Source organism: Triturus cristatus, chromosome 8 (assembly GCF_964204655.1).
Source record: "Triturus cristatus chromosome 8, aTriCri1.1, whole genome shotgun sequence".
In the NCBI taxonomy this organism is placed as follows: domain Eukaryota; kingdom Metazoa; phylum Chordata; class Amphibia; order Caudata; family Salamandridae; genus Triturus; species Triturus cristatus.
Genome location: NC_140591.1, coordinates 815,941,018 through 815,965,521, shown reverse-complemented (window position 1 = coordinate 815,965,521; position 24,504 = coordinate 815,941,018). Strand labels below are relative to the sequence as shown.

General features: G+C 42.9%; 1 protein-coding gene across 1 annotated transcript in view; it reads left to right on the top strand.

The window, feature by feature from the left end:
* NALCN (sodium leak channel, non-selective) overlaps nucleotides 1-24,504 on the top strand; it is a 2,843,734-nt gene that overhangs the window by 418,326 nt on the left and 2,400,904 nt on the right. The window lies entirely within an intron of this gene.

The following is a 24,504-nucleotide window of genomic DNA, read 5'->3' as shown; positions in this document are numbered from 1 at the left end:
ATGTATTTGATACCTTTACCCCGAAGCACCGCTTTCACCCCATCAAATGATCGTCGCTCCCGTTGCACCTTGAGCGGGAAATCAGGGAAGAACCTGACTATTGCATTCTCATATTGTAGGTCTCCCATCTGTCTGGCGGCTTGCAGGATGGCATCCCGATCCCTATAGTTGAGGATTTTCACGATAAAGGTTTGCGGCAGGGTTCCGGGTTTAGGCTTGGGGATCGGCGCGCAGTGCGCCCTTTCAACGGAGAACATAGCAGAGAGCTGAACCGGTTTCAGCCAGTTAAGGATCAGATCCTCGAGGAATAGGTCCACACTAGGCCCTTCTGAACCCTCTGGAACACCCACCACGCGGATGTTGTTCCGCCGGGCCCTCCCTTCCTGATCTTTGAGCTTCAGGGCTACTTGACGGTGTTGGTGGACTAGTTCGTTAACCCTCTGTTCAAGCTTCTTGGAGGAGGCCTGAAGCTCCCTGATATCCGTCTCGTTACTTCTGACCTTGTCCGATGTTTTGTTGAGATCCGCAAGCAAAAGATTCATTTCAATGGACACTTTATCGATTTTCGTCTCGAGGGTGGTCCCTAGGTTTTGTATAGCTGCCATTATGGAAGCCAAGGAGGGTTCCGCCGATGCTGGTTGCTCCCCCATTGCCCACTCAGTCTGAGGGGCTGCCCTCGGGATTGCATATTTATCAAGCTTGTTCGTTTGGGCAGCCGCCGCCCCTTTAGGTTTCATGTTGTGATCCCCTCGTCAAACCGCCAGCTACCAGGGTATACTGCAATCTTGCGTCACTTGCCCGTTAACGTCCCGCAGGTGGGTAGCAATCTTTTTCTTCCGGCCGGTTCGTCCCTCCTTGATATAGCTGCGCAGCCCCCTTCTGCGGTTCCCACCGCCGCTCAGCAGGAGTTGCGTCTGCCCGCAGTGGCAGGCCTTCACACCCCGGTCAGGCACGCATGCCGCGTACCGACCAGGTCTTCCTCGTCCGCCATCAGCTCCCAGTCCACACTCCAGCCAGCAGAAAGGGAGAATAGATGCGCTCTTCTTGGGCCCCCTTCCTGTACGAGGGCCTGTGCAGCTAGGTTGTTATGCAGCCAGTAGTGATCTCTTCCGGGTGAGCTTCAGTACCCTCACCCCATCATAGGCTGCCACACACTCTTTCCCCCTCCGTACTTGGCTCTCCGACGTATGGGCAGCGGAGACCAATCCCCGGCTGTGTCGCACTACGGCTTGCTTATGAAGGGGCCCATTTTCTACTTTGAGACTGGGCCGTAAGGTCCTGGGCCGCCGGGGCACAGCTAGCGGTGATCGTGGACGCGGGGTCTGGATGTCGTGCAGCGCGGCCCACAATCAGTAACCACCACAGCCCTCATGCCACCGCTACCCTCTGTCCTTGCAGGGGCATGCAGCAAGCCGGCAATCCTTCCCACCACCACCTTCAGGGTTCTGTCTCACCGCCCAGTATTTATGCTGTAGTTCTTGGGGCCGGTTGAGGGCACCAAGGCCAGGTCTGCCCTCGGTAGGCAGGTGCCCCCGCTGGTCATAGATGCAGGCTGTCCCGCAGGTCTTGTGTCCAGGCTGCATCACAGGTTAAATGATGCGTGCTGCCGATCAGCTCCCGGGCCGCCGCTTCAATTGGGTGCATACCGCGTGTGCAGAGGCACCTCCACACCTCCGAACACCAACCTCGGCCTCCGGTACACACAGGGGCCGCAACTCGCCACGCGGTCCCCTTCTGCCTCCAGCGTTAGTCTGGCGGAGGGCGCCAAGGGTCAGCCATGCCCCCGACAGCAAGCACCGCTACAGGCCCCAGCGCCGGGGCGTTGCGTACGCAATAACTGGTAGTGCCCGCTGCCCGCGTCTCAGCTGCTCCCAGGCATCTCCTCCCGCCTCAGGCACACCGCGGCAACAGAGGCGTCTTCGAACCTCCAGGTCACAGAATCCGGTAGCGCAAACTTTTACCAGGATCTGCCAAACTTTTCGTAGTGCTGCATTTAGGAGTATTGCCGGATTTCTGGGGAATTAGGGCTTCGCTCCGGCGGAGCTCGCTCCTAAGCGGCCATCTTTGCTGGCACTTAGCCACGTCCCCCAGATTCCATTTTTGAACCATTGATTGGTCTTGAGGCACAAACTAAATCAACAAAAGTCTCTTTTCTTCTTTTCTTTGCCTTATCCTGTTATTTACAATGTCCTTTTTTTTCCCTTGTCCATTCGATTGTTGCAATATTCAGTCCAATAGTGCTAAACCTATTGTAGAGATGTAGTCAGCCCTAGCCCTCAGTTCTTTTTCTACTGAAAGTCTCTAATTTTAAATCTTCTTTCCACTTGGGTCTAGGTTATCTTCTTTCTAAAGCCTAAGAAGTTCTTCTTTCACAGTTCAAGCTTCATCATTAATGGTACTAGATCCAAGTATGGTAAGAACAAGCTGCAGAATCTCTGCACAAATTTCTCCCAGTTCCTGTGCAGTGGGCTGTCGACCAAAAGTAGGGAAAGCAACCTGGTTAAGGATCAAAAATCGCAAACCACTCAGCCTTGGTGAATCAGGGACTGTCAGTGTTAGGACTCCGAAAGCCTCAACTCCAGGTACCAGCAACTGAATATCAATCGATAGGGTGCCCTCTCCGTAACTCACTGTGCCTGTCCCCAACCTCCCGGAATTCCTTGGTCTCTACATCTGCAGCCAGGTATGTCCACTCAGGAGATGCGTACTTTTGAGACGGTACCCTCTCTCTTCTGGATCGTCTTAGACCATCCGGTCTTTCTTCGGTTTCACTTTGATCTGATTCAGACGTTTCATTAATTGGAGCGAGATGTTTCTCAGATGCAAGCCTGTTTAGCCTTTCTTTTCTTGTCGGCCACTTTTCTGCTTCATCACCTGCTCTCCTCTATTCCTTTCGATCTGATCCTTCTGCAGCAGGCCGCTCACTCTGATCTCGTTCAAAGTTCACTTCTGCAATCTTGTCTATTTCAGGTTCTGAACTCAACTCTGGAACAGGTTGATCTCTTCTTTCTTGCTCAGTTGATTGTTCAGCCTCATCACGAATGCTCACAACTTGATCTGTTCCTTCATTGTCTATTGCATTCTCAGTCGCTGTTCTCGGAACAAGGGGAGTCATTTCCTCCAGAGGCTCTGGAACTCGACGAGTATGCGAAGCGTGAATCTAGTTTGGTAATCCTCCACACTTCTCAGCTGTACTTGTGACCAAAATTACCTAGTATGGTCCCTCGCCAGCGAGCATTAAGGCAGCTCTTCCTCATGTGCTTTCGGACCAGCACCCAGTAACCAGGGTTCAGATCATGCAGCAGGTCTCTCGAGGTGGATGCAGTCGCAGCCTCGACCTGGTGAGACACAGAATTAACAACATCAGCCAGTCCCCTAAAATAATCCAATACCAAATCATCAGTGATGCTTATCAATGCTGTAGCTGGCACCGTAGGCAATTGCATAGCTCTGCCCATCAATATCTCATGAGGAGAGAGCCCTGTCCATCTATCAGGAGTAGTACGCAGACTCATCAACACCAATGGCAGCGCTTCTGGGCATTTCAATGAAGTTGACAAACAAACTTTTGACACCCTCATCTTGATTGTGCCATGTATCTGCTCTACAAGACCAGAAGCCTCGGGCCTGTAACTACAGTGCAATCTCTGATCAATATTCAAAGCTGTACACAACAATTTCATGATTTCATTATGAAAGTGTGTCCCCCTATTTGTCTCCACTGGGTCGGAAATCGGAAACGCAGTATCAGTTCCCTTAGGAGCAGTTTTGCCACTGTGAGACTGTCACATCGTCTAGTTGGATATGCCTCAACCCAACGTGAAAAGATACACACCACCACCAAAACATATCTTAGCCTATTACACCTCAGCATCTCAATAAAGTCCAATTGTATCCTATTGAAAGGACCTCCTGATCTTCCAATGTGACTCATCACAACCACGGTTCTCTTTCCAACATTCATTTGTTGACAAGTAACACACCTGTGACACACTGCTTCAGCACTAACACGAAATCGTGGGTTAAACCAAGTCTGCCAAAACACTCGAACCATGGCATCTCTCCCAAGATGAACTGCTCCGTGAATCTGCCTTGCCACTGGGCTCAATAAAAAATTGGGTAGTACTGCTCTGTCATTTGTTGACACCCAAATGCCATCTTTTCTCTTTTCACAGCCTGCTCTAACCCATGATGCAGCTTCCTCCTCTGAGACCTCATCCTGCAGCCGCTTCACTTCATCCCAAGTATCGGCTACAGCTAACATCATGCTGAGCCCGGTCTCTTCTGTGCTCTCTCCTACATATTCTCCATTAAAAACACAAACATGTATAGCACAAAAACTAGCTACTTCATCAGTGTAGTTATTTCCTTTTATAACAAAATCCTCTCCCCTCCCATGGGCTGCACATTTTACAACTGCAATCTCTTTAGGTTTCTGCAAAGCTTCTAACAATTGCCGCACAATTTCTCCATTACAGATTGGGGATCCTGAGGACGTCAAAAATCCCCTCTGTGACCATAACTGCCCAATATCATGAACCACTCCAAACCCATTTTGGCTGTCCGTATAGATAGTCACTTGGACTCCATTTGAGATGGTACAAGCCCGTATCAGAGCAATAATTTCGGCCACCTGAGCTCAGTATACTCTTTTCAAACAGGCAGCGTCCACCACCCCCAAGATGGTGCACAAAGCAAACGCTGCTCTCAAACACCCTTCATTGTCTCTTAAACATGAACCATCAACAAAAAGGATCAAATCAGATTCAGATAGAGGTCCATCAACAATGTCAGGTCTGGGTTTGGTAGATAGCTCAGTAAAATCTAAGCAGTCATGCTCTTCACAATCCTCTTCTTCCTCTTGCGGAACAGATAACAATGTGGCAGGATTCAAGGTGGTACAGCATCTCAGTGTAGCATTTTCAGAAGCCAATATTACCTGCTCATACTTTGTAAGTCTGTTATTCGTTAGATACTGTGTCTTGGTTCTTCTCATTAACAATTCTACTGAATGTGACACATAAACGATAAGTGGATGACCCATCACTATGCTTTCACATCTCTCAATGCTGACACCTGTTGCAGCAACGGATTTGAGACATCCGGGCAATGCAGAAGCTACTGGATCTAGTGTAGCTGAAAAGTAGGCTACTGGCCTACGGGCACCTCCATGTGCCTGTACAAGGACCGCTAACGCACATCCCTCCTTCTCACAGCAAAATAGCAAAAACGCTTTGTTATAGTCTGGCATTCCCAGAGCTGGAGCACGACATAGGCTCTCTCTCAGCTCGTGGAAGGCTCTCAAGCAATCGTTATCCCACGGTACTGGATCACCAATGTCCTTTCGAGTCAATCTCAATAGTGACTTTGCTTCCAAGGAAAAATTTGGGATCCACTGTCGACAATAGCCGACCATTACCAAAAACATGCAGACTTCTTTTTTGTGTTTTCGGAGTTCCCTTTTGCAGAATCGTCTCTCTGCGATCTGGTGACACTCTTTGTTTTCCCTTCTCAATCCAGTGACCTAGATACTGAACTTCAGTCAGACAATACTGAAGTTTGTTTGGGGACACTTAGTGTCCATTCTCTTCCAAATGATTCAACAAAGCCACAGTATTGATCCTACAAGCATCTTCAGTCTCTGAAGCGACCAAAAGGTCATCAATGTACTCAACTAGGACTGACCTCTGAGGCATCACCAGCCCGTCATTAACTTTTTCAGACTCTGACTAAAGATAGAGGGGCTTTCTGTATACCCTTGAGGGATATGACACCACGTTAACACAAGATCGTCCATCCTAAATGCAAATAAAAAGTGGCTGTCTTCATGCAACGGTATGGAGAAAAATGCCTGACATAAATCTATGACTGTAAACCATTCTGCCTCACATCGTATCTGAAATAATATAAGAGCTGGATTTGGTACCACAGGACAACATGGGATCATGATTTCATTGTCCCTGCGCAAATCCTGCACTATTCTGTTCTTGCCACTAGGCTTCTGCAGACCCATTATAGGTGAGTTGCAGGGGCTTCCTCTGATCTCTTTGAGAATCCCTTGTGCAATCATAGACTTGCTCACAGGTCTTATTCCAGCCACAGTTTCTGGAGTTAATTTATACTGCGGAGTTTGTGGAAAATCAGCATTTGGTTTGATCTGTATCCTATCAGGTTCAACCCCTCGAATCAATCCTATCACCTCACCCGTGAAATCCCACACTTTCGGAGAAACTGAGTCTCTCAAGTCATGTGGTAACTCCTCTGTCGTGAGAACCATGAATATTTCTGCACACAAGTTCATATTTGGCATTTTAAAATCTGCATTATCATCACAGGTTTGCAACTCCACACCCCTCGGAGTGCAAGAGATGGTACAATTTAGCTTACACAAAAGTTCTCATCCCATTAGACAGACTGGGCTTGAATTGCACACTACAAATTGGTGTCTGTCTTGGAATGGTCCTGTTCTTAAAGGTACCTCGTTTGTCAACGGGTTATTCATTCTCTGATTGGTAACTCCCACTACTTGGATCGATTCTCCTGAAAGAGATAAATTTGGAACCACTTCCGTTCTTACTTCTGGAGCGCGCAGCTCCAGTGTCTAATAAAAAGGTAACAGGATATCCATTCACTTCTGCATCTACAAACGGTCCACTCTGATCTACTTCTAAGGCTGCACCCAAAGTGCATTCTTCCTGCACCTCCCCTGACATTCATGAGGATCTTGAGTTTGGTCAAATCTGTCTTGGATTTCAAAATATGGCATGTGACGATACACCTGATTATTTGTAGCTATTCTTGGAGGCTGAGGTATCTGCATTTGTGTCTCATATCCTCCCCCATACATGGACCTAGGTCTAGTCATGATGTTCAAAGTCTCGGCATCTGTCCCTCTCCCTCATGCTGTATTTGATTTGCTGGATTCAATCGACACTCGCACTTCCAGTGCCCGATTTTGTGACAAAAATGACAAACAGTGACCTTCTTTTGATTCGCTACCCAATCACCTCCTCTACCTGCACCCATTCCCCTTCCTCTTCCCTGTCCAGGTTGGGTTATCATTTGTTGACCCATTCCTCTGCCACTTCCTCTACCTCGTACCATCGCTCCTCCAACCCCTTGCATCATTTCGGCATTCCTCAACTGCACCAACATCAGCCTATCTATCACTTTCTGTTGTGTTGATTCCACCTAATCACTACAGTATTTTGCATAACGCAGAATTTCGTCAACAGGCTTTTTCTGCCAACATATCAAGTGTGTCTGTATCATCAAGCTAATATCAGATTTTAGTCCCAGCACAAACTTTGAGACAAACTGTCCCATATCATCTGCTCAATTGTGTCCAATCCACTATGCTGTTTAAAAGCCACTAACAGTCGCTCATCATAGTCATGTACCGACTCTTTAGGATCTTGAGTAGTACGATCGATTTTAAGCCAATCAACAGTTTGAGGAGCAACCTTGGATTGTAACTAGGTAATCACTTGCTCGGATTCCTTCATTACCTTGGGTGAAGGACCATGATTCACCAGATCTCTAGCTGGTTCTCCAGCGGGCCAAACAATGGTGACTTTACATGCAGTCCACAAACCACCTGGAACCACTTTATATAACAAGGTATTCAAATCAATCCATAACACCTTTGAAATCTTTTCATAGGTGTTTATATCAGTTAGCAGGTTTTTCCCTCAGCTGAGTAAAATTATTAGAGAATGCTGCCAAATCACCCCTGCTCCATGGCACATGTACATTTCCCCCAATTTGTACTTCTCTCAGAGGGAAATTTCCTGTTGTTCCCATCCCTCCCCCCGGAGGCGGAGTATCCTTTCTTGGTACTTTTCGTTTTGGCCCACCTTTCTTCCCATCTGTCTAATTATGCCCACGCACGCATCCCTACCACCAGTTCTCTAATTTGTGCTTTTAACGTGTTGTTCGCTTCTCTTCCAATTCCTTATCTGTATAATTCAATCTGCAGAGTCCCTGCATCATTTTAGTTTTTGTCAGGTCCACCTCATACGTTCGAGCCAACTGTGACAAGGCATCATGAGTTCGCTTTGCCTTTCTAGTAACATCCTTAGCTACAAATAACAGTTCACTTGGGTCGCATGTCTCAATTCTGTCTAATGGCAGAGTCCCTTCAATCACATCATCTATTTCTGCTTTTAATCTCACCACATCTAACAATGGTGCCTTTAATGCAACATGTTACACCTTCCGATCCCTTTCACTTCCCAATCCCTCCCTGTCACAACTTTGTGTTCTCCTTGGACCCCTACTTTCCTCCGTTCTCCCAACTGGGCGATTTTCTCTCTCAAAACTTCAAATTCTCCAATGATTACCTGCACACACAACTTGCGGCCCAAACAGTACCCTAGCTGCTTCACGTTTCATATCCATTTCATCTCTCTGTATTATTGACTCCCTCACCGGTGGAACCCACATTCTGATGTTTGACCTAGAATTTGCTAAAGCTCCTGTTCGCCTTCATTCTGACCCACTGTCAGTTCCCGATGGATTAGCAGTAGCTTGCAGTGGAGTACTAGCTTCCACTGGTATCTGAGCCATGCCCGTTCCACTCATTGTAAGGCTCCCTCAGATATAGTCTCTTCCCCTTCTCCTATTTGCTGTTGACTTCCACCTGTTCTCTCTCTGGTGTTATATATTGAAACCACTGGTCCAATAGTAACGGGTACTGAAAGAGCTTCTGATAACCGCATGTTAAATCCAGTGTCATTTGGCTCATGATCTGCGTACCCTTTCCCTCCGGACCCTCCTGGAATTCGTGTTCCCACTGAAATCCTCCCTCTTACTCCAGTGGTCTGATCCTGTGAACCCATTCTTCCCACTCCTGTCGTTTCCTCTGTTCACTGTGTCTGCTCCGGCTCCGACCTAGAGTCATAAGGTGGAGGACGTTCTGCTAGCAGTCTATCAAGAAAACTGTCATCTGTATCACTTTCCTCTTCTGTCTTACTTTTTCCTCCAGACCCTCCTTCTAACAACCTGAATGGATACAATCGTTCTCCCTCTATAGTGTCTACTCTCCATCTCTTCAACTGTGCATCCCATCTGGCATCCTGATATGCCTTCATTGTTTTCTTCATTCTTCCCTGTAAAGCTTCTCTTCTCTTCGCTATTGCTGCTCTCATCCATGCCTCTAATGCCTCAAATTGTGTTGGTCTAGGCAGAGGTTTCAGAGAAGCCATCACTCCCCTTAACTGATACAACACCTCCACACGAAATGATCCATAACGAGGGAAATCCAATTCCCCCTCCTTTTCAGTAATTTTATGCCAATTTTGAAGCCACACTATAGTATGTAGTCCTACATTTGTTGCCATATAATGTGCCAGGGTGTCCTCTGGCGGTGCTTCTTCTCCTACTCAAGTCCCCATCCCTGTGTCGCCTCTACACAAATCTCTCAACACCTTGAAATATCTCATCGTGAAAATCAATTATTTGCAACCCAAGTTTCTAATATTCGACTTCGGACGAACTTCCACCAATCCCAGCACGGCGTTACACCAACCGACATATCACAGCGCGGCGCGCACTGACCTCACTGCTCCCTCGTTGCAGCAGCTCACCCTCCTTTACAATTTCACCGCATACACTCACTCACACATTCGTACTAACAAGTAACTGTATATCCAAAAGTTATTAAACAAAGTAACTGCTCCTAACACAGTCACAATAACTTACAGTTACATAAACAAATAATTGTCAGTCCACTAAAAGATCGATAGAACACTCTTACGAGAACATTCGTCCGCTGTGACCCCCGACCTGCGTTGATCACTCAATCGCCGTAGTCCACCCCCGGTACCTGAGGCTTTCTACCGCGACATACTACCGCGACATACTCCTGCATTCCCACAAAGTTCCCTACCACAAGTGAATCGTCGATAGCACTTCACGACACCCACAATATTGATTGGACAATTACAAATACAAAACTATTCCGGGATCTTGGACTTCTCTTGAGTCCGCTAACCAAACTTCCTGATCCGCACGTGTCCAGATCAGTAAATCGATAAACCCACAATCACTCAACTTGCATCCCAACTTTGCAAGACATCACACAATTAATTCATCACCGCAATCTAACACACCACACAGATTCATACTTACGCTACCACTGTTTCCACCACACCGTCAAGGTCCGCCGACTTCCATCAACTTCGCCGTCTTCTACTCCATCCAAAGCTCTATTATTCTTCCGATCCTACTCTAATTTCTCTTTTCTCCCCAAACCATCCTCTGCTACCATTTGATTATGCCAACTTGTATTCCCTGCTTTCTCTACTAAAGTTAAGACTGATGGTCTTTTATTTGCTTGCTAAAAGTGGTGGAAGGGAGTAAAACAATTCAAGGACCACAGACTCCGAATTTCAATTTTGTGGGTTTATTATAAGGCCAACAATAATTGGATATAAACACACCTCAGTATCAGAGTATATAAATACATGAAAATCAATACAGAGCCGAGTCTACGAATATAATTCATTCGGCAGAAAAGGCATAAAGTAATGAACTCCAAAATCAGAATACAGCATAGAAAAGAAGCTGAGTCCAATTCTCTTTTCATCTGTGAGGAAAACAAAAACAAAAATCTCTTTCCCTACACTGCTCTAGATGAGGGTCCTACCAATCTCTCTTTTGTCGTATGCCAAAGGTGTCAGCATGTGTTGACTTCCTAAGAAGTACTCACGTCAAATGGGTCTGATAGCTTAAAGCTATGGTGTTCGCTCTAAGATGCTCCTTCTCCTCCGAAAATAAGCAGAAGACCCCAGAATCTGTCCCTGCACATCATACAAAAAGACAATATTCAACCCACAATAAGTCACATGATGAACTTTTTAAATTGCAGCGTTTTCAGTAGCTTTCCACTGGAGCTTTAATTAATTTTTCTTCATCTTCCAGTGGCCTTGGGTTTCAGATAGGCCAGGCACGAAAGGAGTCCTCCCTTCTCACCTTCCAGACTTCTTCAAAGACATTCTGGGTATCTCCTTAAATCTAAGAATAACAAGGCCAAATTTCTGCACCTGCAGTAGGATGAGAACACACTATCTTTAAGCACAAAAAGGATTCATTTAATTATTTCTTGAGCAACCAAGAAGAAACGAAACTCAAAACAACTTACAATTTGGGCCTCAGGCAACTTAAACTAAACACAGTATACACTGCATGAATATAATTTCATCCTGCACATTACACATACAGGAATTATAAGTGTCTCTAATACATGTAAAATCCTACTTGAATGTTCACACTACAATTTAATGCTACTATAACGTGAATAAATGCATCTTAATTATCAAGCACTGCAAATGACAAAATACATGTGAGTGCATTTTAACCATGAGTATAGTGCACCCATACAATTTAGAATGCTGTAAGCGCTCTATCACACCATAGCACACCATAGCAGGTAAATCCTGGCTTAGGAATCTGCAGAAGAAATAGGGGGGGGGGGGTTCAGATATCAAATTCACTGAGGAACAATACAGATGGATTTTGTTTGGTCATAAAAACAGGTGATTGAAAGAAGACTGCTAAATGAACTATGCTCATGGCTTTGTACATAATTTGAGAGTGCACTGATTGCCAGGATCCTATCCTTGGAATTGTGTTTACTAGTCAAGTAGTGTTTGAGTGCATCCTTATAGAAAACCAAGAAACATGAAAATAATTTTTAATGGGCTTCAATATAATTCAGCCAGATAAGTTGAGCCTTTAGTTCAATAATATAATTGAGTTGAATGATGATCTCGAGAACAACTATGGTTGCTAACAGAAATAACCAAAACATACATCAGCATGTATGATAGGGTATTACAACGTAAGTTATGCTTTGGCTGTTCTGGACTTAGCAAAACATTGGTCACTGAATCTCTCTGAATCAGCTAGTTGAAGGGAATGTAAAAAGAAGTTTATATTACATATTGGGTTAGACTGTGAGCATTAGAAGAGCTATGGGATAGTGTACTATAAAGTTTAGTTCTGGTTCACTGACTATATTCAGAGTCCTCATCAATGAGTGATATTTTTGAACATAAAGAGAATTTTTCAGAGGCTTGCAGAGCAAATGCAGAACACCTTTAATGGTGCTGACCAAATAGTTTCTGTCACTTTTATGAACGTTGGGTTTGGAATCCCAATTTTTTTGAGAGTTTAATATTAACTAAACTAGATACAATACAGAAGAGAAGTAATATGATATATTTGATAATAGAGATAATACTATTGGATTTAAAACTGGACTGAATGGAATGTAATCTAAGGAAAATTGGTAAGGAAAGAATTAAAGGGAGAGTAGAGTAAAGAGATAGAGGAAAAAATAGAAAAGCAAGAGAGAAAAGAAGAGGAGAAAAAATGCAAGCTTTTTTATTATATAAAAAGAACTTCCAAAATACAATGTGTAAATACATTATATAATAAAAAGAAGAATAAAATCAGTGGTCCAATAAGCATAACAATAATCTGTAGACTATTTATTGGAATACATTAGATGACTCAGCTTTATTACTTGCATGCAAAGTCAAATATTGAGTCAATGGTTCCCACATTTCTTCATGTTTGGCTGATAACGATGCAGAATGTAAATTAAAGTGATGCAGTCGATGGTTGTAACATACCAAACACATTCCACCACTGTTGAAAGGTAATATTTTCTGCGGAGTTCCAATGAGATTAAATTACCTGGAAGCCTACTGCAATCAACAGATTGACTAGTTTGCAAATCATTTAGTTCTGAGGCCATAAATTACTCAACTTCCCAAGAAACAAATCTGCAGTGGAAAATGGAGTGTGGATATCAGTAATGTCCCCTCTTCTTTTTAATACCTGCTCCTAAAGTTGAGACAATTTAGGACAGAGGAAGAACACGTGAAGGTAGGTACTGGAATTGATATTACAACGTGTGCAGGTATCTTTTTTAAGCAATTTGAGTTTACACAGATGTGCTGGTGTATGATACAGTCTGTTATAAAAATAATATAGCATTTAAGTGAGGTTGTCAGGACGTGCAGTAGAATGAATCTTCTCCCATATTTTCTGCAAAAATAATAAAGGCCAACTGGAAATCAAATCAGATTCCCATAAAAGTTCCAGTTTGGATTTAGATCTGACAGACTGGAGTCTTATCAGTATTTTACAAATTAATGCTGCTTTGGAACAAGAGATGATAGCACTATGGGAGGGCTGCAAACTATGTCCCAGAATGGAAGAGGTAGAAAGAGAGACCAGTATGGGAACAAGCAAAGATTCAAAAAGCTGATATATTTTGAGATATTTCAGGAAAAGACTGAAGAAAAAGGAGAGGGTATCAAATGGAGTAATTGCACTGCTATGGAGAAGTAATTGAGAGACGGTAAGTAAACCATTATTAAACCAATTATGCCACAAGAAAGATTTGCTAAAATCCCTTTATTGTACCAAACTGGACTTTGAACAAATTGCTCATATAAGGAGAGATGGGCTACTAAATAAGGCTTGAAAAGATAACAGGAGTGTGATATAACTGTGAGTATCCAATACTTAGGGGATGGGACATATGTATTATATGGGTATGAGAGAATGGAGATATAAGGGCAAGTTCCAACTGGTACCCCAATTTGTATTGAAAATCTGGAAGGTCAAGAAAGCAACCTTGACATTGCTTAATTCCAAAGGCTTTGTGATAGAGAAGAACTTGGGAACATTACCCCTCCTGAATATTTGTGGAATTTTAGGCATTGTAAGGAGATATGAGATGTTTCCCATTCCACAAAAATCTAGCTTACCAATAGCTATGAAGTATTTACTGGGGAGTTTATTAGGGAGCATCGTGACATAGAAATTAATGATAGGAAGTACCATAATTTTGATTGTAGCAAGGCAGCCCGCCATGGCAAAAATAGAGGTGACCAGCCCTGCATCAGTTTTGTAATTTTTGCAAGAAGAATATCCATATTTGAAAGAAGTGTGTCTCTGAAGGTGTTGCGATACACAATCCCTAGCCATTTGATCTTATCTGGGTTCCAAGAGAAGCCAGTTCCAGCAAAGGCCGTTTTTAAACTGAACTTATTGAAAGGCATCACTTTGGACACCTTCAAATATGTACATAACTCTTCAAAGAAGTGAGGAAGAGAGGATTCTGGTTTGGAGACAGAAAGAGGCCATCTGCATATGCTGTAAATGTAATGTGCACATTATTTAGCTGAAAACCAGAGAAGGCATCAGAATGCTTCAGTCTACATAAGAAAGGGTCAAGTGCAAGAATAAACAGCAGGGGCGATAGAGGACACCCCTGCCTCGTACCTCTATTAAGAGGGAAGTATGCAGATTGTACTCCATTGACAAGGACAGAGGAAGAAGGTGAGGTTATATAATAAAGAAATTATTTGGAGAAATTGTAGGCCAAATCTGTGCCATCAGAGAGCATGCATTAGAAATTGCCCGTCAACCCGATCAAATGCCTTTTCAGCATCCAAAGCTAGGGAGTGTTTAAGTTTAGGTGCTTTACTGAGAATGTTCACAACGACCTGCAAATTATCCACAATATTCCTATTTTTAACAAAACCTGACTGTCAACAGCAACTAGGTCAGGCATAAAATCATTAGGTCTGAGGGCCAATGCTTTAGTGAAGAATTTACAATGTGTATTTATTAGTGATATGGGGTGGTAATACTTGCATTGGGAGAGGTCTCAGTCCTTCTTCTGAAAATGGCTGATCAAAGCTTCTATAAAAGAGACCGAAAAATTATTCAGTGAATGTAAATGACTAATTAGTAGGGGTGGGCGGAATTAAAGCTCCGCGAAACTCGCAAATTCCGTGAGCGGAAAGGAATTTACCACCCAGGCCTAGTAATTAGTTTAAACTATTTAGGTAAAAGTAATTTAAAAAACTGAAATTCAACCAGGAACCCATCTGGTCCAGATGCTTTACCTAATCGAAGATGTTTGACTGCTGAATACAGGGGCATATCAGCAAGGGCCGGTGATAATTATCGCTCAGCGGGCTTAGCGCGAGGATAATATCGCTGGCTAATGCTGAATTTTATTGCTGAGATAGCATGCTATCAGCAACACTTATCTCAACAGCGATAAAATTCCAGGCGCAAGCTGCCAAATGTGCAATTATCGCTGGAAATCCACAGATAATCGCACAACATTTGGCGATAGCTTGTTGATAGGGCAGGGCAGACTCAGCCATGATATCCACCTTCCATTGGATATCATGGCTAAGTCAGATGAAAAGCAGGCGTAAGGAAAGTAGCGATAACCGCGGTTAGAACTACTTTTCTTATCGCTCTGCAGGTTAGTGTGAGGGTAGATAATAGGAGAAATGTCGGTTAGCGACATTTCTCACGTTCTTTTGGGAAGGAACGCCCACTTTGCTTCTCATTAGTGATGCAAAGCTGGGCGTTAAGGGGAAGGGCGCTAAGGCAAGGATTCACGCGATAGCAGGATCTTGCTGATAAAGCGATAAAATTATCGCCGTTTTTCGGCCCACAACGGACGCAAAAGCGGCGATAATTTTATAGCGCCGCCTTGATGATATGCCCCACAATTCTTTCACTCATAATGGGTTCTCAAGAGAAGCAAGATCAATTTGTGAGGACTTGTGCATTGAAAAATGAGTGAAAAGGACTTAAGAGAATCCTCTGAAGGCATAGATTCAGGAGTTTATAATGTTTAATAATATTCAAGAAAACACAGAGCAATGTCCGAATCATGAAATAAGTTGATGTCAGATTGATTGGTAATTAACTTAATGGTGGATTTTAGTACATCTTAGGTAATTAGCTAACACGGATCCAGTTTTAATTCTACCCCTGTTAGAAATTGAGGTATCTAGTTGGCAGAGGTACATACCTTTGTCCAAGTAGGAACTCTTGCTTCTAGTCAGGGTATGAGGGATACACACTTTAGATAACAGCAGGAACAACCTCCAGAGGCCCATAACTGGAACAGGCACCATCTGGCAGGTCAGAACTCTCAGCAGCAGAGTTTAGAGGAGCTGGAGGTGAAACCTTTGTGTCCCTGGGGCTTCAGAAGAGGAGGCCAGCACACACAGGTCCTTGGAGATTCTTTCTTATTCAAGCGGGTTCACAGCAAAATTCCAGTCTTTGTCCTTTCCTTGATAGAAACAGCAACTGCAGGCCAAACCCATACAGCACACAGCAAAGGGGCAGTACTCTTCCTCACAGCTCTTCAGCTCTTCTCCTTGGCAAAGATCCAGCAGTGATATAAAGTTCTCAAGTTTAAGGTCTACTACTTACACCCCATTTTCTCTTTGTTCTCTTTGTGCAAGGGTCTCTGAGCCCAGCCAAACCAGTTGTCTTCACTGGTGCAGTAAGACCAAAGGGGGTGGAGACAGCATTGTGCAAGGGAGACAGGCCCCATTCAAGTGCAAGGAAACCGCCTACCAATACTCTAAATGCAGCCAGGCCCCATACAGTTCAGCTCTGAGTCATCCAGGACGGTCCAGGCACACCCCAACGCCCCCAGTGGCTGTCTAGAATGAATTCCCAGTCCATGTCACTACAAAACCAGACAGTCAATCCACAAACAAGCAGAGGCAGACAGGATGGTTAAACATAAAATGCCTACTTTATAAAAGTGGCATTTTAAAACGCATAATTTAAAAAACATCTTTACTAAAAGATGTGTCATTAAATTCTGAGTTCAGAGAGCCCAAACTTTATTTCTCTATCTTGTCCCAATGAGAAGTTATACTTGTAAGATGTTACAAAGTATTTCCTATTCTATCATATGGGACAGATAGCCTTTCAAAAGTTCAATATTTTACTATTAGGATATGTCACAAACACCAGTACATGTCCTACTTTTTACATACACTGCACCCTGGCCATGGGGGTACATTGGGCCTACCATATGGGTGCCTTACACGTAAGAAACAGGAAGGACATGGCAGTTTATAAACTGCACACAGACTCTGCAGTGGCAGGTCTGAGATACCTTTTCAGGGCTACTCATGTGGGTGGCACAATCAGTGCTGCCGGGCCACTGGTCGCATTTGTTTTACAGAACCTGGCACACTTAGTGCATTTTACTAGGGATTTAGTCGCAAATCAAATAAGCCAATCATGGAAACACCAATCCATAATAACAACTTACACAGAGAACATATGCACTTTAGCACTGATTAACAGTGGTAAAGTGCCCAGAGTCCTAAAGCCAACAACAAGAGGTCAGGAAAAAACAGGAGGAAGAAGCAAAAAGTTTGGGGATAACCCTTCAAAAAAGGACCAAGTCCAACAACCCCCATAATATCTGGCATTGATCTTAAGGAGAGTATCACATGCTTTCTACGTTGTTATTTTAATGAATTGACTTCCACCAGTGTGTCTAAGTCTGTTTTATTATTCTTAGATGTGAAATACTTGTGTTCTAATCACTTGACTTTGTTTAGAATGGAAGCAGATGCTTTCTCCAGAGCTTTTTGTTTGTTAGAAAAATAGGTAATAATTAATCCGCTGGAACCTCTAGAATCAGCTTTAAAAGCATCCCTAACAAAGTGATAAGAGGTCTCTCCTATATCATTAATTTCAAAATCATCATCAACAAACGCCAAGTGATGAAAGCTTTATCGTAAATTAGATTGATATTAATGAGTATTAAATATCCAGCGGTATCTAGGTTGGGTATTGCATAGATCGTCTAGATTTGACGATAGAATATCTTGGGTCATGCAACGTGCTCAGAAAAAGAATAACCTTGCTAGAGCTACAGGTGCTCTGTTGGGCTTTGCAAAGCGTTTGGGGTGTAAACCGCTTCCTGCTCTAATGAAAATCTATAGAGCTAAGTTAATTCCCATGGCCCTATATGGTAGTGAGGTCTGGGGTTATAAGGCCTCACCTGACATCCAAACAGTAGAAAATACTTTTTTTCGGAAACTGTTGTCTCTTCCCCCTTCTGCACCAATTTTTAACATACATGAGGACCTGGGGGTGGGATATCTCGCTGACCAAATATCTGTGGCCCCGTTATTAGGTTGGCTTAGGGTTTGGGCGCAGCAGCCACCAAATCTAAACCAACAAATTATTCAAGATTGCTGGTCCCTAGATGAAGCTATGTCTATCCCATGGATCTGCTATATTAAAAACAACTTGAAGTCGCTTGGCTGTCTTGAACTGTTTAACAGTCCTTGTGCACTGAGTAAAGAGAAAATCAAGGCCCTTAAGACCCAATTTTTGACTAGAGCAATGTTGTCAAGGGAAGGAGATGAGTTGGGGAAACCGACAGTTAGGAGGTTTGTTATGTTAAGTTTAGGTGGTGAGATCCAGCCTTACTTAACCTATATTAACAAACATTTCCATATTTTTTTGCTAATAAGGTTTAAGCTTGGTATGCTCCGTTGGCTCTTGGCCTACCCAAAAGGCTTTTTCAAAGAGGGAACTTTGGGGCCTTGTCCTTGTGACAACATTTCTGAACAAAATATGTTGCACATGTTATTTTTTTGTAAATTTTACTCTTCTCAGCGTAAAAAAACATATTCTTCCGATTTTCAAGAATCGTCAATTTGAACAAGTAAGGCCTGCGTTGGCCTATCTACAAATGTTGGAGTCTCCTCTGATTTGTTTTGGGGTTGCGAGCTTCATCGTGGGTGCTTTAAGATCTAGAAATAGGGCTCAGTCCACTTAGTTATTCCCCTCATTTTCCAATGAGTATTGTGCTTAACAAACTGTTGAAGATGGAATTTTGAAGGAGAAATGATTTATAGATTGTAATATGGCTGAATTAATTGAAAGACATACTTTTATTGTATTTAGTGCCAAATTGTATTATATTTATTTTTTGTGTTAAAATTTTTTGTAATTGCATTTACCTGTACAATGATTTACTGTTCTGTGCTTTGATGGTTTTAAAATTTTAACCGAATAAAGCAAACTTTGACTTTGACTTTGACTTTGATCTAGATCAGTTCTAACAGGGGCATGGTCCAAGATGAAAATTGAGCCTATCTCTGAATGTACTAGGTGGTGGGTAAGGTTTTTGCTGAGGAAGACATGATCAGTTCTAGTCAGGGATCTGTGACGAGCACATTAGAAGAGGAAGTCTTGAAGAGAGGTTGTGGTGGTCTGCATAGCGGTCTTGTGCTCGGCATGGAATTGGAACATTTGTGATGTTTCCATGCCGAGGATGTGAGAGACCGTTGGCGGGTGGGCTTGGCTGCAAGGACAGCTTGACGTTTTCTCTGTCAAATAAATTACATTAATTTCCTACCTGCAAGTCTTCGTTGTTCTTCATCTCAACATATTTTGGCGACAAGTGAACGAGCTGTCCACATAGTGCCATCGCAAGAAGGTTCACGGGAAAATCAGCAGCTCAAGGCATTATAATGGCAGCGAAGAGATCCAGTAACTTAAACAGAAAAGTGGAGGATCATCAATGGACATAAGCTAAGTGGCATTGGTATCACGGTTGGGAAGTTGTGCAATCTCGCGTACAATGGAGTATATACAATTAAAAAAGGAACATGCACAAATTTATTGGGGCAGGCGAGTGGTGGAAAACACGCACGGCGTTGTGAAACACAGCATATTTGATGTACGTGAGAAACATGGAAGCCATATTTGTTACGTTTTAGCAGAATCAACTGCATAAATGCATACGGGGCACACCTGAATCTTAAACAGCAATAAAGTTAAGAAACCCAATCGCTGACACGTACAGCTGTTTGTAACTGCGTGTCACACTTAAGGAAAAAACATTTAGGTGGATATATGTGAAAAAACGCTGACACGCACATCATCTTGGTTTTTCTTGTTGAAACATATTTCACAAGTGTGAAACTGTTCTTGGAAGGCAAATCTGCGTGTCAAATATTTCTAGCATACGCTGACATGCACAGCATTTTTTTTGTATCATGTGTATTTTATTTTGGAAATTAATACATATTATTAACATATTTTTTGTTTTTATTTATTTTAAATGTTTGTGTTTTTGATTTTAAAGCAAACTGCATAGGTATTTATTAAGAAGGAAAGTATAAAATGCAGGCTGTTTCCCCACCGCCAAATTTTTTACTAACATCCGGAGATCCACCAGTGCCATGGAAGGAGTGGTTTGAAGGTTTTCAAACTTATCTGGGTGCAATTGGAGCTATTCGTTATCGCCCAGAAAGGAAGAAATACCTTCTACTCCATTCTTTAGGTTTTGATGGAAGAGCAATTTTTAAACATTTACCAGAAGCTATATTTTTTTTAAAAGGTTACAGCAGCCTAATGAAGATGTGGATGCATACATAACAGCAATCAGTAGATTGGCGTCTGAGTGTCATTTTGAGAATTTTTGTGATAAGTTAGTCAGAGACCAGTTCAGTGGTCACTGTATTGAAAGAAACATTAAACACAATTTATTTCCATTGGAATCCCTTCATTAGAGTCGACTATAAAAGTGGCAAAGAGTACAGAAAACTTCCCAGATTTCAGCCAAAGAACTGGATTCAAAGAAAAAAGAGTTAGTAGGTGCGGTGAACTCGAACTATAACAAGTTACAGAACGAGAGTAGACAGCAGGATAGACAAAAAAGTATTTTTTCAGAACAGGATATATGTTTTAGATGTGGTAATTGTAGTCACACTTGTGGTAGTAGACTGTGTCTTGCAATAAACATTGTGTGTTGAGTGTGCAAGAAACGTGGTCACTTTGCAAAGGTGTGCCAAAGTCAGAATAACAAACAAACAACGAATGTGTCACAGATGACCGTGAAGAAGAACATGTAGTTAACATTGGAAGAGGCTTAAGTGACATGATTATGGTGGTTAAAACGGATGACCTAATAAGTGGAGTTCCAAACTCGTGTGTTGATCCTCTTGGTGACATTGTAGTTGGGGGAAAGACTTAAACAGCATTGGTAGATTCTGGTGCATGTAAAACAATGATAACTCATGAACTTTTCACCAGAACATGGGCAAAAAGAATCTTGTCACCCCCTGACCGCAAAGCAGTATCATATGAGGAGCGTAGCATTAATCTTTGCGTATTTATAGATGACATTTTAGCGTTCAAAGGACGTAATATTGCTGGTAGGATTTATGTTGTGAAGGAAGGTTTAAACATCCTGGGGTGGTTTCACCAAGGACAATGTGGTATGGTTCTTAAACTTGGAACATCTAAACAAGTATTAGCTATTAGAGATGATCCTGAATTAGAAAACATTATGAACAGGTATCCTCACGTGTTCTCAGGTGAATTAGGGAAGATTGCGGGGTTTATACACAAAATTATTGTGAAGAAAGGTGCAATGCCTACCAAACAGAAACTTCGAAATGTGCCGTACAGCATTGCTGAGGACCTAGAAAAAGAGTTAGATATGCTGTGTAAGAGGCGTGTGATTGAGCCAGTGGAGTCCTCTTTTTGGTTGTCTCCTTTGGTGGTAGCACGGAAACACAACAATGAGTTGAGAGTGTGTGTGTTGGCTTCAGGTGTTTGAATAAAGAGATTTGGGTGGATTCTCACCCATTGCCCAACATCTCAGAGCTCTTGGCAGGGTTGACAAAGGCCACAGTTCTCTCAAAGCTTGACCTGACCGCTGCATATCACCAAATAGAAATAGATGAAGATTCTAAGCACCTCACAGCTTTTGTTTCTCCTTTTGGAACCTATCAATATTGCAGGATGTCTTTTGGTTTAGCTTCTGCCGCATCTGTGTTCCAGAGGGTTATGGTAAACTTGCTAAAAGGTGTCAAAAGGGTCTCGATCTTTCAGGATGTTATATTGATTCATGCTCCTGATAGACATGCCATGATCGCATTCTCGATAAGGTTCTGGGCAGGTTTTAATGTAGAGGTGTGGTTCTCAGGCATGACAAATGTGTGTTTCTCAGTAAGCAAGTTGATTATCTTGGTCATCTTATCACTGAACGTGGTATTGAACCAAAACCAGGTTTGGTAAAGAGCATTGTTAATGCAATGCCCCAGTAGACAACCTAGTCTAAAATCTTTTCTAAGGTTATACAAGTTCTACTCCAGATTCATCAAAGATTATGCAAAAAAATTGCAACCTCTTTCGAGTATGTTGAGAAGAGGTGTTGTGTTTGACTGTATTCAATAGCTTTATTTCGATAAACAAATATCATAAAAGCAGAATTATCATTAAGACGATAAAAGTGGAACAATTATATACAATGGATCCAAAAGGAGTTTAAAAGGATGTAATTGTTTTGTTAGTAAAGTAACAATTTCATACCCAGAAAAATACCATTTATATACTTAACAATTTTTAACAGATTATAATAAATAAATTTGGTTAAAATGAGAATAAAAAAGACGTACTTCATATACAGCTATTAGATGTCATTTAAAAGAATAAAAATATGGGAAAAGCCAACATAAGGAGCACAATCACATTTCCAATTTCATTTTACACCTCCCTGCGCAGAAATTTGGATCTGATAAACCAAATACAACCAAGATACTTCGCCACACCACATACAAAGAAAGCTCTAGAGTCTGATTTCAAAATCCGCAGGTCAGAGGTGTGAGCTGTAGTACCCAGTTGTCTACAAATTGGTTTGAGCCACTTTGATCTAGCTCTTGAATACGCTGGACACACAAACATGTGGTGAGCCACACTCTCTTTTGGTGCCTCGCAACAAGGGCAGTCCGCAATTGTCTGGCGCGGGGGGTTCCATTTTGCAGTAAGCTCCCGTACCAAAAGAGAGCCTACTCTAAACTGTATATAGAGTGCCCTATCTCTTGGGATTTTGATAAAATCAAGGTACGGCTCTAGGGAAATATGTTGTTTGAACTGGTAGAATTCATCTGCCATCCTCCCCAGATTTGGATTGCTAAATTCCTGCATATCAACCCAAAGCCAGTATGCCTTTTTGAGCTCATCCTTACTAGGCGGGTTCTGGCCTTCCCAACAGCTTCTGCGACCCAGAGTGAACACAAGTTTTTGACGTTGTTGAGCCAGCTGACCCTATGATTACAATCCAGGCCAATTACCTCCTTAAGTGCGGTGGTATAGCAAGCAAGTTCAGGGGTTCGTAACAAACGAGCTCAAAAAAGCAATGGCCTTAATCTAGCAATGTCTTTAAAAGAACGTCTTCCCATATCGCTCATCAAGGGATTGAGTGGAACATTGCAGTGGAGGGACACAAGCTCTCTCAAGATCTTATGTTCCGAACTGCTGATCTCTTGCATATTGTCAAACCCCCAAAGTTCCGCACCATACAGGGCGGAACTTACTGCCCTTGCTGCATAGATCGTGAGCGCTGGGGCAACAGGTCTGCTACATGAGCGACGATGTTCCCTACCTATTGCCCCAGTCACACGCCTATGATTCAAAAGCATCTTATTGATGTGGGGTTTCCATTGCATTGTATCGGAAAGGTGAATACCCAAATAGTCAAAAGTGCTAACTCTTTCTAAAGATGCTCCACCCAAAGAAAAGATGTGCCTAAAGGGCTTATAGGGGTTGAATGTCATTAATTTAGTCTTTGTGGTGTTAATAGTCAACCCTCTTAATGAGCAGAAAAGATGATACCTATCTAAGAGCTTCTGCAACCCGACCGGGGTCTTAGAGATCAACAAGGTATCATCAGTGAAGAGGAGTGTAGGTATCCTATTTCCTGCCAGGGCTGGGGCATCAGATGGAATTTCCTGAAGAAAACTAACCAACCAATTCACATATAAAGAGAACAGGGTGGGGGCCATAACACAGCCCTGGCGAACTCCTCTATTCACTGAGATTCTTTCAGTTTTCTGTTCTTGTGACCCCCATCTCACTTGGGCATAATTGACCTCACGCAGTCGGACAAGCAGATTCAAAATAAACACAGGCATACCCATTTCGGCCAAGACTTCCCATAGTTGGTCCCGTGCGACCAAGTCGAAGGCTGTCTTTAGATCGATGAAGGCAAGATAGTGGCTGCCTCCACCTATCATGACTACCTTCCAGTAAATAGGAAGGAGCCTAAACACCTGGTCCATTGTTCCAGTTTTGGACTTACAGCCCGCCTGAAATTGGGAGAGAATGGTCTCATCGTTGGCCCAAGAATGAATCCTCTGGAGTAATACCCTGCCAACTGCTTTTTGAATAGCATCTATCAGGCTAATTGGTCGATAGTTGGCAGGGTCCTCCCTGGCCCCCTTCTTGAAGATAGGCACCACTTCAGCTCCCTTCCATGACTCAGGTATGGGGCAGCCATTAGCAATAGAGTTAATTAGGAGCATGATGTACTTCGCCCAGTTACTAAGACTTGCACAGAATAAGTCCCCTGGAAGACCATCCGGTCCTGGGGATTTTAAAGGTGTTATTTTATTAATTGCTGCTGTCACTTCATTTAAGTTAAAATAATCTGTGATACTAGGAGTTAGGCGAGTAATTAACTTAACACAGGCTCCACCCTTATGTGTCGTGACTGTCCCAGTATATAGATTCCTAAAGTGATCAAACCAGACTTGGCTAGATATATGGTTGGGAATTACATCGGGATAATTCCTATTAGCCCCCTTAACAGCATTCCAGAAAAAGTAGGCATTGTTT